Raw genomic sequence first — 16,197 nt, forward strand, 5'->3', positions numbered from 1 at the left:
TATTGCATACTGTTCAGGGAGACATAAAGGCAAACAATTAGCTCACAGCAGGAGCTTGTGAAAAAAGGCTGCAAATTAGACATCACCGCAGCAGATCTTTTCCTCTCACACCCGGTCGAATGTAGCGCACACTGTGAGTTTCTGTGCTCATCATGATCACAGACCATGGTGTGATACCACAGGGCACAATGGGTGACATCCTTCGTAATCAGCACCTGCTGCCTGTAACAACAGCAGAATATATCGGCAGATGACATGTCATGTGGTCACACGCGGTGTCATGATGTGTGGATTTGATCAGGGAGAGAATAGAGGTGTGACTTGAGAGGAGTGGAGAGGAGGAGAGCTCGGCAGGAGACGGAGAGGCAGCAGCTCACATGCAGAGTGTGTGGTTCGTGTGAATTGCTAATGACGAACAAAGTAATCCACCCTTCCCATATGGGATAGGAAGTCATGGGCGTTAACTAGCACCCTTCCAGATGCACCAGTGTCTCCTGTTGGCAAACTGTTACAGCACCTCCCACTGTTTGAACAGATTTGGCTTTTATTTTAATGTCCCTGTGATTACGTCTGGATCGACTTTCGTTACTCAGACCATGGTTAGAAGATATGTTTTTTTACACTTAGGAACTGAAGCGTCCAAACACCTCTTGCAAAGGGGGTGGAAGCGAGGAGTGGGTGTGGGCCGGGTGGATGAAGAAGAGACTTAACAAATAGTGGAGAAAACCAACAAGCAACTGGTCCGGCTATAACATCTTCAATGACAAATGTATTTTTGTTTATTATTAGTGGTTACCAATTACCAACGTGCTCCACTATGTTCCAGGTTTAACATGTGTTAAACCTGGAAAATAATAAAACTGGAATATTGTAAAATATAAGAAATATAGATATAGAGGAAATAGATTAAAAAAACATTTCTTTGTTAGAATTGAAAATAAAAATATGAATGTAATAATAAGAAATTATTATTATTAACATTACAATTGGTAATAATAATAATAATAATAAAATAATAATAATAATAACAATAATAATAATAATAATAACTTTTATAATAAAGTTTTTGTTAGATTTTTTTTGGGGAAAAACTTTCAGGCTACATACCTACAGTACACGTGCTTACTTGGAACAATAAAACTACGAAAAGACGAATGAATTCCTAAAAAAATCTTTGCACTTCGATTTCAGATGTGAGCGCAGCACACTGTTTCCCACACACTTTATTTAGTTCCTGTGCGCAGGACTTCGATTGAATCCTCCATTGTCATTTTCTGCCTACCTCCGGCTTGTTAGATGCAAATTGCTCCTTCCTTTTCTTCACTTTTTAATCAACAGCAGACCAGAGGGGGAAAAAAAACAATGCCTCCAACCAGGTAGCACTGTTTGTTTTCAGTATTTACAGGTCAACCGTCCTGCTTTACTGCGTCGTTCATTTGTGGTAAAGGAGTTGCATTATCCTGACCTTTTGTTGCTTTTGGTGTAAATCTTGAGCGTAAACATGAAGTGAAGCTCTTTGAGCAGTGAAAGAATAGACATCAGGACACACACGCATGCACACACACAAGCATTCTTTACAGTGTTTGGTTGTAAAGGCCAGATTTACAGTATCTTCCTTTTCCTTTTCCTTTAACTCCTAGTGAGGGAAGCATTTTTTCTATTTAAAATGTGTTTATTTTTACTCGCTTTTATTGATTTCTTTATCACACTCAAAGCCAAAGCAACTGTTGCGCAGCTTAATGGTTCACAAAAAATAAAAAACACTGTGTTAAATAATAACGCGTTTCCCTGAAGACTAATCAGTGACTCACATTCATGAATGATTACTGCTTTCGTGTGGTAATTCATTTAATTAAATTAACATTTTACACACGTAAACTTGAAAGTGTAATTCTATCAAAGAGATCTGTAGAGTTTCTGCACTGTAAGAAAAGACACATGGCTTAACATTCTGTGCCTGAGTCTACAGGATAAGTTGCATATTGTAAGGATAAGGAAATAAAGAAAACATTTAAGGTAGGAAACACAACCTGATAACTGTGAAGCTATTTCTTTTATATGGAGTTAGTCACAGCGAACAGAACTGAAGAAAATACGGAAAGTTGATCTGACAAGCAACATGATCTGAAGACCTGGACCTATGCCTGTGAGCCACAGTGAAGGGAAAATAAGTTTCAAAAAATATGGCGTACCACCAGCTAATGTAAACAGAGCCGTCTTCCTCACTGTATTGAGGGAACAACTTTCTTAATAAATTTATACGGGTCAAAGGGTGTAGTAAACCGAGGACACACTGTATCTTTGGTTATACACACAAACAATTGCACTGGTGTAGCCTGTTTTTTTAAGCTAGTTTTCATACACCTTCCGCCAAGAACGCAGTTCATAACCCACCAACCTTCAGTTACAAACGTCTGTTCCACTCAACATATGCCACCACTAACAGAGACCATAAAACACAGTGTGTGAAGATAACAGGACACCAATCGTCATCGGAGAAAACTCCTGTCAACTAGCGAATGATTAATGTCTGATCACTGCTCTGATTGGACTCTTCACCTGCCACTCTGTGGCTGCTGTGCTGTTGTGGAGCAGAGGAGCCGCTCACAGTTTGATTGGAGTGGCACAGGGAGAAGCGCTTCAGCAAAAATGAAAGGAGAAGCCAGTGTCACCTTGTCACTCTCGGGCACTCTGCCAAACTGCTGGCATGTGGTCGGAGTGGGCACGGCGCCAGGACTGTCTGCGTCTGTGTCGAGAGCGGCGGTGATGAATCACTGCGCAGCCCGACTCTCCTCCAGTCTGTGCCACACCCCAGGCCCCACCTCAACCCATCACTAACACTGTAATTATCTGGACATCTGCAGCAGCACTATCATTAGCGCTGCGTAGGACCAGGCACAAAAAAGCTTCACACTGAGTAAAGATAAACAAGGTTGGCAGCCATGATTAGGGGTTAAATGACTGGACGTGTTGTCTACAGTGGCATACACACGCGCATATAGTTCATCCAACGATTCCACCACACACTCGATAGACATGTTAATATTACATTTAAGTTGACTGAGACAATTATCAAAGTAATTGTGAGACTGAAAACCTTCACGTGTTCCACAAACCATCGTCAAAACGACTAAAATCCACCACCGATATGAAGCTAAATTTTGAGTTATATGTTATATATATGTCACACATCTTTCTATTCCAACAATATATAAAAGATTTTAAAAAACTTATCATATCATATCGATCCAGAATTAATTCTTTATCTTTAATTCTGATTAATCCACAGCTACAACATGATTAATCAGATTAACATTTTTAATAACATAGCATTAATATGTGGACTCACTTTCATTTTTGCTGCTTTTGGAAAATCAGTTTGGATTTGATATAAATTGACATTGTTGCTGACAAATAAAGATTATTGATTCCACAAAAAATAACAACTAAAGTATTTATGTATGTAAAAAAAAAAAAAGGCTTCAGCACAAACCAGAGTCACATTATCCATTCACTCATTCATCTTGATGCTCAATCCCTCCCAGGGTTAAAGGGGACTCATTATATAACACTGTGGCAGAGACTTGTAGCCCAACACTGTGTTTGACTTCTATAAGTTTAAAACGCTGTTCCACCACTAAGGCCTGCAGTGTCTCTGCTGACAACTGTAATCAACAACATAAACTTGTCTGCTCTGTAACTCCATGACATTCCTGGCTTTTTCTTGTCCTGGTTGAAGCTCAACAAGGTCACTGAAGTGCTCCACTAATTATCACCTGAGGCTGTGTGCTCCTCTCCGGGGCCCTGGAACCCCTCACCCATCCAACCAGCCTGTGCGTTTAGGACCTCCAGCGAGTCGACTCTGTGCAGGCATATGTACACGTCTGAATATACACACTCACCCACTATTCATTACGTACAAGTTACTAGTAGCAGGCTGGAACATTTTTCCACAAGAACTGCTTTAATCCTAAGTGGCATTCTGTCAAGACAGTGGGAACATTCCTCAGAGACTGTACTCCGTGAAGACTCAGTAACATCCCAGACCTGGTCCTGGAATCACAATTGTAATGCATTTTGTGTTTCCAATGTTTGGTGTGACAGTATTATATATTTATATTTTTATAAATATATTTCTTTACCCACAGAACTGCTTCAAGACGACCCATCGTTGAGAATCCTAACAATGGTCGTGACAGAAAAATGCTGTTGTTTGGATCTAACCTACGCTGTTATTACACTGCTAAAGACCAGGTGAGAAAGACGTGATCACTAGCTTTTCTGTCCTTCAAAGCAGGTTGTCTCCAAAGTGTTGTTGACATCGGTATGTCTGACATTTTACTTTACTCTAACTTCTTGTTTTTCAAAGCAATAATAGGTAACATGAGGGTTTTCAGCAAGAATGTTGAGGCCGGATTTGGTCATTTTGACCATGTTGGCAAACATGGAATGTTGAGGCCGGATTTGGTCATTTTAAGTTGAAAACATGTTTGGCAAACATGAAAAAAAAAATTGAGTTTAAAGATTAGAACTTCAGAATTTCAAAACATAAGCCTCTCCTATTAACGTTAGATAATTTGAATGATTTTTGATGTCAGTCCTATGGACTGCATTACTGCCACCTACTGACTTCATTCTAAGCAGCAAAAAAAGAGAAGATACCGCAGTTGAACAGCTAACCATGTATTCCTGGGGCCAATTAGAAATGACTGGGAGATATTTTCTTTCATGATTTTCTTTTAGAGAATTTCCCACATCCACTACTTTTAACTACTTTCTAATTCAGCTGCGCTGTCGGTTTCATCCTCACTGACATATCCATACACACACACACCAGCGCGCACACGCACACACACCAGCCGAACTCTGTGAAACGAGACGTTACGAGAGGCCGGCCGACATCTCATTTGAAGACTAATTAGGTTATTTAGAAAGCAGCTGAGGGCGTTAATGGTTTAATACGTGCTGTTTGAGCGCATGAATACTAAATCACATTCATACTGTACCAGTGAGTGAAAACTCACTCTGTGTGTGTGTGTGTGTGTGTGTGTGTGTGTGTGAGTGTAAATGTTCTATTGAGATCCTGGTGGAGGCAAAATGCACAGCTCAGCTTAAAAAAGTCTAACTGCTGTGATAGACCACACGGAAGACCGGTGCTTGTTTGCTGACACACAGTTGATTTCTCGAAAATGCACAAGAGATCGGAGGAAAAAAAAGAAAAGAAAAAAAAAGTCGTACTTTTCTCTCCCTTTCACTCTCAGGCAGATGTTTCAAGGTTAAAATAAAGGTGTGAAGTTTAAGGCAAACTATAAGCTGATTTCTATAAGCAACACAGCGGGCAAAGTTTCTTCATATTACTTTGCGGCGTATGGATGGCTGAGCCACGTGATGGGAGGTGACACTTCATGCTATATATATGTTATTCTCACTCAGCTCACCCCTTAAGCAGCAACTCATCTCCGGAGGAGCGGCACAAGAGGGAGAAATGACTCCTCTGGCACAAGAGAAACAGACAGAAGGCAGAGAGCAAAATCCAGAGAGTGAGGGATCCTGGTAGGGGAAGAAATGAGAGAGGAAGTGAAGGCAGTTTCTTGACATGACCTTGAACACCCTCTGGTACTACCTAGAGCACAAACATTGACTTGGCATCTTGAGGATATGGAAATCCGTCCGTGTCAGCCATTATTATCTATGGCAGCTCACGGATTTGATATTTCTAGTCAGCTGACACGAGCACCACGCAGAAGAGCAAAAATCTGAAGGAAGAAGGAAAAAAAAAAAAGAGAGAGAAGGAAAAAGTTTGGGCGTTAAGGAGGAGGAGAGGGAGTCAGACTCCAATGACCTCATACCGTAACCTCCTCTGTTAAGCCATCAGTCTTTCTGACCCCTGTAATTAGCACACAAAGCACAGGAATGGAAAGAGCTAGCTTCAATTGGTCCCTGTGAGACTCTGGTCTGAGCCTACAAATAAGATATTGCTGCATAGACAGTATTTTACTGAAAGCAAAGAATAGATTTGTCTCCTGGCAGACACAGCAAATATTTCATCCAGGGTTTGCCTATGTGGCTTAGAGCCTTGTTGGTATTAGCGCACCTAAAAGTTGGTGGGAGCTTAAAGGCCACATGGGAATACTACGATATCAATTACTTCATACGCACACACGGATACTGCAGGGATTTACACACAAACGCTCAGTGTAAGCAATGAGACGGGAAAAAGAGAGGGAACAGGTTGGCAGTGTTCGGGGAAATTACATGATAACTGGCTCCATCTTTTTGTAATTGGCTAAATCTCTGCTAATTCCGCTCTATTATGGATGTCATTTAACATGCCGCTAAAGGGAGGATTTTCATCTCCCCCTCAGCTTAACTCAACATGGAACGCCCATGTTTTTTATCTTATCTGGTACCCCACACCGACAACCCCGGGGATGGAGGGCAGTCAGCTGATGTAATTTAATAACTAACAGCAGATCACAAAGCGGCTGACTGCAGGAGGAAAATTGTGGAGGAAAACCTGAAGCTAAAGACGGCGGTAGTTGAACGTTGGATAGTGAAGAGAAATTAGAAAGGCCTTGGGGGTACGGTGCCCTTTGACCTCTCTATCATTTGAAGTCAAAACACCTACGATGTGGGTTTTTTCGATGCCTCTGCAAAATTTAAATTATGTAAAGCTATTAAAAAATCTAAAAAAAAAAGAGGAGTAGTACGGTTGCAACTAACTATTTTAGACAGCTCAACGATATTTTCATGTTAGCCAACTACTGCAAAACGACAACTGAAGAGGGACCTACGGAAGCCATATTAGATGAACATTTTTACTTCTTAGATAATTCATACGGTAAGATAATTAAAGGATCACTGTGAAAGAGAAGGTGAGGGGAGTTGAACTTCTGTCTCTGCTCCTGTGAAAGGGACAGGAAGTGAAAGAGGAAGTGTGGCAGAACCACTTTACTTATTCATCAGGTCTTCCACTTCTAGTGGAAGCCAAGTTCCACAAGGATGATAAATGGCATCCAAAGGCCCACGTGGACAGGTAAGAGGAGGAGGTAAATAATGGAACAGCCTGACAAACAAAGGGGGCTCCGTGATGCATTGTCTAAATGTGAAACGAAGCCACAGGTGTGTGTGTGTGCGTGTGTGTGTGTGTGTGTGAGCCTGCATACGTTAGTGTGCAGTCAGTTAAGTGGGACTGATAGTAGCTGAAAGTCTTCCCTGTCTCCCTGTCACCAACAGAACCCATGTATGCTGAAGCCAGCTTCTTGAAACTGATCATGGCAGCACCAACTCTGAAGTGACATGGTGGGTGTATTCCCTGCACACCCAGGGAATGGACACACCAAAAAAAGGCTAAATAAATAAATAGAAAATTAAATAATTAAATGAAGAGGGGAAATTTTCATCGAGAGTAGAAATGTAACTCTAATGCAGCAGGAGGAGGTGGACAAGAAAGCTATTAAGGCTAAGCGAGGGCCGGGGGTACACTCAAGTTTTACACTCCTACTCAAGGCTGCACAGTGTATCCCACACACACACACACACCCACCCTGCCGTTCCAGCTCTGTTCCGTCTGAACTCTTTCTCCGCGCTGAGCTGAGCAGACTCAAGGAAACGGTTCATTTAAATGTACATAATTTGCTCTCGAAGGCTCACTCTCGGCTCACTGTTCCCCTGTGTCTCCGCAGAGAAACGGCTCAGGAGAGACAGATACAGAGAAGAGATTTTATCCTGTAAGAATTCACTGGTCTGGGCAGGAACACTGGCTGGTTAAAAGCCAGGCAGAGTGAAAACAAAAACCAGGGTAAGTGAGAGCTTCAGGTACAAAGGGCCCCGTTTCCCTGCAGGCTTTCAAGCCAACATGTGCTTTTTTTTTATCTTCTCTGGCCACTGCACAGTGATGAGACTCATATTTAATAACATTTTGTCCAGTGAATGAAACTTTAATCAAAGAGAGGACAGAGCCATTAAAAGGTCAGTCACCTGAAGTCCACCACTCATTAATTAATAAAGTCACTACAGGGAAAAATCTCATTGTCGGTATATTTGCTATATTTTCATCTCTCATAAATTGGAAATGACATCCAAGAAAACCCAAACCATTGTCTTAATCTGACTAAAACCATGGCTGTGAAAGTGAACGCGAGATTAACCACAAGATTTAATGCACTTACAGTAATGCTTGTGGAAACTGAAGCTCACTGCATATCCAATGTTCTAACCATCCATGCACTTATCATTGCTCGAATACACATTTAGTGCACGCATTGGCATTAGCACACACTGTGGAACGCACCTCAAGCTTAAAATATCTACTCAACGCCCAGCAGGAGTTCGCTTCAGAGGCTTCAGCTGCAGGTCAGACACCCAGTGTCAGACCAGCCTCACTGGGTGCATGGCAGTAAGTAAGTCGACAGCTGACAAAGTGACTGACACAATTGTGAAATGCAGTGCGAGGAACTGTAGAGTGGTTAATATTGTTGAGAACAAGAACTTCACCAAGGTTTTGAAAGTAACTCTTGACTCGTACATAGATTTTCTTTTGTCATATTTAATAATGTTGTCTAGATTATTTATGATTAATCAAGCCTTAAGAGATCAGGATTAATCATCATTTATTTATATTATTATTATACTTCCGCCTTTTCCCTGCAATACCCACGTTTCCCCAATAGATGGTGTAGAAAATGATAAAAGCATTTTAGCATTTTAGCCTGTACTATATGCATGACTTTTACATGGCATTTATCTTAGTTCACATAAACGCTCTGTTTAATTTTAGGACAATTGTGGCCCGCGAGTTTAAAAAAGTTTGCCCACGTCTGTGCTATGGTGTCTACGCCGACAATAAATTGGACTGCGTTGAGAGAGAGTGAATGGCAACTGAGGTCCTTCAACATTCTGTATACCAACAGACTAGTCTATAGTAGCCAGTCTTGTCCTGTATACTATCACACACATGGGGGCAGTATTGTCAGAATAGTAGGTGCCAACTGGCTAAATAAACTTACAGGAAAAGCTGGTGACGTTCTTGGGTTTGAATTAGCCTCTGTCTCTCTCTCTCTGACGCTGGTGTCAAGGAACGGTGCCAAAGCTCAGGTTGATCGCGAACAGTGATTGACATCCACTCCATATCGTGCAGGCTGGACCTGAAGCACCTGTAGCGAAAGACTTAATCAACCGAAGAACGCCACAGGAAGTGATTCTTTTCTCATTCAATTTACTGAAATGCTCTTACAGGGTCAACTGTATGATTAAATAGTTCCTGCATTTCTGATTCCAATACTTTACCTGGAATTGACCTGAAAGCGGTAGAAGCAACACAGGTCATCAAGATGATATCATTAGTGCACACTCTGCGCAGGAGCACACACTCTCCAGGTGTATGACTTGTGAAGAAGGATCTGTGAGGAAGACTAAATAATTGTCTCTCATTTATATTTGACACCATCTAAATGTGTGGCTGTGTGATTGGTGTTTTGATTGGTATCTGTGACAAATGGTGGCACAATTAAAATCCTGGTGCGAAGACTAAGAATAGTTATAACATAATGGGTTGAGACAGACAGCTGAGAATGAGAGTGAGACAGGACAGAAGGAGACAGAAGGAACGGTGGGTTTGGAAAAGTGATTTGGCCTTTGTCAAAGTCAACACTTGACCTTCTGTGGATCGGGATATGATTGTGTTTACAGTGTTGCACAAAGTGTTATGTTGTCAGACGATGCTCGCCATGTCAGAGTTAGCGTAGGACGTCAGAATGTCAGTCAACTGTTTGCTTCGTCTGGTGTGTAAAGGTTTCCAAAAGCTATATTTGAAAAGGCTTCGCCACTGTACACTTGGGCTAACACTGCATTATTCAGGGCAGTGGCAGAGAGTCGCACGTTCGTGTGTTTGGTATATAAACATGGAGTTTGAACAAAGCATTCGAAATCTCATTCTGTACGACCTACGTCCACCCAAAAAGATAATGACAGTGGCAGGGTAGAAAATGTTCATGAAATTGAGCAAATGTTTTCTGCAAAAACAGCCATCGAATATGGACAGTTCTGTTGGACAGAAGCCCACAAGATGAAAAAAAAGAGGCTATATGTGAAAAGGTTCAGGAGTTAATAGTTCTGGCATGAACTGCTTACAAGTTTGCAGAGTGCAGCTAAAATAAAACATAAATCAGGTGGAAAAATATCCCCTTGTGTGCTGTCAAAACCCAGTGTCCCCAGAGTCAAAAGATATATAGTGGTATAATGTATTTTCTGCACACTCACTTTGATTGGTTTCCATCACCTGGTTATACTGCAGACTGATACCGCTGGTAGGTTTCAGCACTACAACATATAAAACAAATGACTAACATGTAATAGGATGTAATAAATAAATTAATAAAATTAATAAAACAGACTCCTACAACAGAATTAATACATTTACTATGCACACTATATATGTTCATATATTTATATCATGAAAACTGAAGTAATGCATGCTTCTCTTGGCTAACACAATTAATTAAAATAGAGTAAAAATTATGATCATAATTGAAATAAAAAAATCAGAGCCTAAAACTATCACTTTTTCATTTTATCTAACTTAAACTGTGTGTGTGTGTTTAAGTTCAAATGTGATTTCCATTACTTATATTATGGAATATGGAATATATTACTAATAGACTGACAACTTCAAGACGAAGTCATATGAAGTTGTATACTTGTAGAGCTCAGACTTGCAAAACATAAACTTCCTCAAATTACTAACTTTTTTTTCTCCACTAGACTTGCAAAACATAAACTTCCTCAAACTACTAACTTTTTTTTCTCTTGAAAATGTCATGGAGATTGAACTGCCAGAGAAGAGAAAAGACGGGGGACTCAAAAGTAAAGAAAAGCACAAAAACAAAAAGAAACACAAATGAGTAGCTCATTAGTAGTGACTACTTTCAACCACATACAACGGGCTGCCTTTATCTCCTGCAACTTTTAATCCCTCCTCTGAGAAACGCCACTGTTCTCTTACTGTAAATAAGATAAATTATACTAATAACACACACATATTGAAATACTCTCCCTCTTCTATCACACACACGAAGAGCTTAAGGCTTCCAGTCCAGCAGGACAAACCAATTTAACTTTTGTAATGAAGATCTTTTCCTTTTCATTGTAACATGGAGCACATGCAATGAGATGGAAGTGCTGACCACGCTTTAAAAAAAGTCTAAGCAGCATTAAATACAGATGTGGAATGTGAATATGTTACATGCTTAGATCTAATCGGCTGCTATAAACAAATCAGTACTGTCGCCCTCTGTACAACAACCGATGAGTGACAGCAACATCTGTCGTTAGCCAGCGATAACTTGTACGACACATCACTCGCACTGTAGAAGCAGATGGCTTCCACCGACCATCTGCACGAACAATGGTTTGATTAACGCAACCTGTTTGCTCATACGTTGGTGTTGGTGCTGGTGTTATCGCTGCAATCTGACTGTTCTGAGAACTGAAGAAGCCTCTAGCCGTCCAGTTGCCAACGATGTAACTATTTTTGAACTGAGTACTACGTAAAAAACTCAAAATAATTGTCCAGAAGTGATGTTCTAACATCATTACATCTTGAAAAATGACAATAGTCTTTTTTTTTTTTAATTCCGCTATAAATAATCAACCCCATACCTACCCCTCAGAGGAGCCACGGTCAAAAGAAAAAGTTGCAGTTAGGATGACTGCCAACAAAAGCAGTTTATCATTTTCACAGAATATTTGTTTAGAAACTGTAGAGAAAACTCCAAGTTTAAAATCTATTTACACTTTCTTCCCATTATTTATTACTGAATGTGTTAAAGGAGGTGTGCAGAATGTAAATTTCTTGGCTCCTCTGAATACTGTATGTTCATTGGATCATTCATCTTCTACTGTACCTGTACTTTATCCTTTTCTGTGTTGAAGCCCATTCTAACAACGGGTTGAGGGCAGGTCGCACCCAGGGCAGGGGTCTAGTCCGTCCAGAGGTCACATATGGAGATGAAACAACACCAAACAAACACATATCTTGAATATTTATTAGGTCATTGGAAAACATTAAGCTTAAAATAATTCAAAATCATATATAAAATCGTTTTATTTGCTTTAGCCATAGGTAATTATAAGTCAATGTGTCTTTGTTTTTAAGTAAATACACAAGTAACATTAATGAAGCCTCCACTAAATAATATAACTTAGCTTGTGTCTTAAATGTGTAACGTAATGCATTCCCTGGTGTAATTCCCTCGAGTCACGACCAACACAAATGGCTTTAATACAAATTCATTTGAATTCCCCTCCCAAATTCGCCGTTAAAACACTTCGCGTCGTGTTCGTTACACGAATTATCTCTGGCCTTCAGTTTCTTCACTAACCAATTGCAAACACTTAAAATGGCTCTTAAATTAACTGCGTTAACTTAACACCTACATATATACACTTTGTAACCACTTACTGTAAATTGTTTTTTTTTTTATTTCACTCCTGCACCTGTGCGTCGTAACTTCCGGTCTTCTATCCCTCGTTTGCCGGGACAGAACTACGGAAATAGAAATTAAAAATAAAAGCGGTAATTTCAAAATAAAAGTTGACAACTCTAAATAAAAAATAAATTAAATAATGGACATCAGCTGAAGCCAGAGCAGTGGGCTAACTAAAAGGATGCTAAGCTACTGTGGCAGGACATGTTGCCTGAAGAGGTCTTTGAGTAAATTCTGTGACTCACAATCTGCCTGGCACTGTGGATGTAAGAGAAGATGACATGTAAAGCTGACAAGTACACCATGTCTGACATATGTCAGCTCTAGATGGCTTTGTTAATTTCCCACAGGTTCCCTTAAATCACTTTCAAACTCTCACTTGAATCTTCACAACATCCACTTTTAAGGCAGATTGCAATAACTTCCTTCGACACCTCCACAGCATTTTTTTTTCTATAAGTTGACTGTACGAGTCAGTCTCATTAAGAAGTAACAGTGTTTTATTGTCTATGGATTTTCTTTTCTTTTTTTTACTATTTGCTAATAATCCTACCATCTTTTTATAGCACGTGTCTGCCTTCAGTCTGTCTGGAAACCACAGACTCAATTAGCTGCAGCAAAGACTCTGGCCTTTTGGCTGAAACACTCTCGTCCTTGCCAAACTTTGCCAGCTGTCATGGCAACGTGTGACTCGTTGACATTTTCAGTCGGTGTGTTTATCACCTCGTGCCCTCTCTGTGCTATGTACACCTCTGACATTTTGGAAGGGGTGGAGTTGGCACTAAGTACACAAGTGCCTCTGCTGCTCAACAGCCTCCGTTGTGGAGTCTTCATGTGTCTGCTAACGAAGGACTGATTGCGCGCTCATGTGTATGCATGTATGTAGATCAGTGTTGCCATATGTACGTTTCCCCTCAGGAGTTGGTTTCTCACTTAAGCTGTTGCATCTCATCTCCATGCCAAGTGCAAAAAACAAACAAAAAAACTACACCTTGTCCAGTCAGGGTCTGAATAAAATATCTCTTTATAGAAGATGCATGTGTGAAGGAAGGGTGTAAAGGCATGTGTGAGGACGTTTTGCTTAAGCCAATCGCTCGGTAATTGAAAAGTGAATAGAAGAGGAAAGTTGCGGGCTCATGGCTCATGGCCTAATTTGGCAGATGGCTCACTGAAGCTCTCTGTGGAGCCATTCCCCTAAGTGTATGTCAGTTGATATGCGGGTGTGTGTATAGGTTTCTGCTTGTGTAACTCTATGGAGAAAAAAAAAAAACAACAACAAAACAACTCCTCTTGATGATTCCATTTCACACCAGTTTCCGACACTGAAGGGTGAAAGCCATGAGTAGTTTAGCTGGCTGAGTTTTATTTTCCCTGTGTTTCACTGGTTACCCCTGGTGGTCTCCTTCACCTTGCAGGGGCTCATTAACTCCTCTGTTTACGCTTATTCCCAGGCAATCAAGCAGGTTAACGTATTCTGTTTAGGAGATGTCACCCTGGGCATTTGCTGTTGCCTCTGCAGTTGGACATGTGCTCTGTGTCTGTAAATCCACCCAGTGGAACAGCAACACTCATTTATTATGACTATCTGCAGTTAACAATACGACCTTGTCCACTTGTACATCTGTGCTCTCAAATCTCCTTCTCACTGTGGACATTAAATTTAAAGCACTGCGAATTCAGCACTCAAAGTTTATCGTTAAAGGCATTTACCTTTTAACTTGTAATAAAAAAGAAAAGGTGTGATATTTCAAGGCTAGATTGGATTTAAAGTGACACACTACGTGGGTCTCAGGCTCAGGTTTGTCAGGTTTGCAGATTTGACCAGTTGTGGTTACACTTCATGGGGCAGTCACTGTGGCTGAGATTCTTTCACCAGCTCTGCAGGTAGCGCCCCCATCCCTGCTACTACCTTACCAATAAACACTCACCAAACACATGAAATGTGGAGGTTGACTGTCACATACAGTATCTGATTCATCGTTAATGTGAGAGCATCAGTCGAACCCCACAAACAATAGTAGTTCCCAGTGTGCACCCCACATTGGGAACTACTGGTTTATGTACATAAGGCAGTGGTTCTAAACCTCTAAGATTGTACGATGTGTTTTTAATCAAAATTTTACAAAAGATAAGAAATAGTTGCAAAATCAATTACGAAACATTTTAGGTGACCCCGTTTGAATTCCAGGTGACCCCGTGTGGAGGTTGAAATCCCATGGTTGAAAAACACTGGAATAAGGGTTAGGGGTGTCATGGGTAAGTTTGGGGAAAGTGTGTGTATGTGTGTGTGTGTTTGCACATACGCAGCTGCCTGAAAGTTCAATCACCTGTACGAACAGCTGCGACCTTCCACTTCAGTGTGAAATCCTGTTTTTCCGTCCAACATCTAATAACTGTAATTTCTGTTCATATTCCCTCGTGCGTGCGTCAGTGGAATCTTTGTTGCCCCCACAGATTTCTTTCGTTCTTTCTTCAGTGCCTTTATTTAGGATATCTTCAGGAGCAGGTTGTGTGTGAGCGTCTCCCAGCGTGCCTCCTGGCAAACACACCGCACACTGACACGTCTCTACGTGTTAATCACGGCTGTCTATTTCCCTCCTCTCCTGCCCTCCTCCAGATCTCCAACGGTTCCTCCTCTCCTCTCTCGTTAATTCCCCCCCCCCCCTCTTTCAGGTGACGCTGTGACAAGCATTACCCACGTTCCATTAGCCTGCAACTGACTGAGCTTAATTAGAGGAGGTATTAGTCAGAAGGAGCAGATTGCTTAAAGTCGTGCAAAAATCTGGTAGCTTCTGTTTTTCCTCAGAAGTTTACTTGATAACAGACCTCCTTCAAAACAGTCTTCAAAAGTTTTATTTTCAAAATTTTCTAAACGTTGCCAGCCGAGTCGAGAACCTCTCTCCCTCTTTGACATACATTTTATCTGCATACTGATGTCTGAAGTCCACATACAATGGCCTATCTTGTAGGAGTGGGCGTAACGTGAAGACTAATATCTCCTCTTTGACATCTGGCACCGGCAGTGCTGAGCTGATCCACCTCGCCGCGGGGCCTGCTTCTCTGTCTGATGTCCGCTCACGCAAAAACCCCACTGTAGTCTGAATGCGCTCGAAAAAAACACAAGGCTGGCAATTAAAGTCATGGAGTGTGAGGCTACTGCCACCCACGACTAAAAACCATTGGGCGATAGTGTGGATGAAGGAAAACTATTCTGATCAGTCTTACCTGCGCCACTGTATTTGTTGTACTCATTATTCATTTGTATTTATATATTTATATAAGTTGCATCATGTATGTTATTTCAGCCCACTCAGGACTGACTTGTTTATGGTCCTCCATAAATTACTTAAACACAACACCAACACAAGACAGAATAATAATAATAAAAAAAAAACAGATCCATCAATTATTTACAAATAATGTCTCTATTAATTTGACAGAATCCTGGTTAGCACACTCAAATGAATCAATTAAACAGAAAAATAAAAAACCAATAAAAAACACATCATTCTTGTGTTCAAGCAATTACCCGAATAAATAAAATATTCATCACGCTTAAAAGTTGGCGTTGTCATTTCTCAGAATATTAAGAAGTAGACCCTTTTGAATTAAAATCCAATACAGACAAAATCAAAATCAATATTTGAGATAAATGCTGTAACAATGAGGCACACCATTTGTGTATGTGAGGGAGTGAGGAGTCCAGCAGAGG

At 40.7% G+C, this 16,197-nt stretch overlaps 1 long non-coding RNA gene across 3 annotated transcripts in view; it reads right to left on the reverse strand.

The window, feature by feature from the left end:
• LOC103393157 (uncharacterized) overlaps positions 1-12,536 on the reverse strand; it is a 49,838-nt gene extending 37,302 nt beyond the window's left edge. For 2 of the 3 annotated variants that reach the window (XR_001761436.2, XR_003052462.1), the window contains exons 1-4: positions 12,461-12,536; positions 11,904-11,978; positions 10,261-10,320; positions 9,009-9,155 (exon numbers count right to left, since the gene is read on the reverse strand). This is a non-coding gene — a long non-coding RNA (uncharacterized LOC103393157). Of the gene's footprint in view, positions 1-9,008; positions 9,156-9,288; positions 10,321-11,903; positions 11,979-12,460 lie in introns of all 3 variants that reach the window. The other variant, XR_003052459.1, reaches the window with a different exon arrangement.
• Positions 12,537-16,197: the final 3,661 nt, after the last annotated feature.

This window comes from Cynoglossus semilaevis, chromosome 17, assembly GCF_000523025.1.
Source record: "Cynoglossus semilaevis isolate Cse_v1.0 chromosome 17, Cse_v1.0, whole genome shotgun sequence".
NCBI classification, from domain to species: domain Eukaryota; kingdom Metazoa; phylum Chordata; class Actinopteri; order Pleuronectiformes; family Cynoglossidae; genus Cynoglossus; species Cynoglossus semilaevis.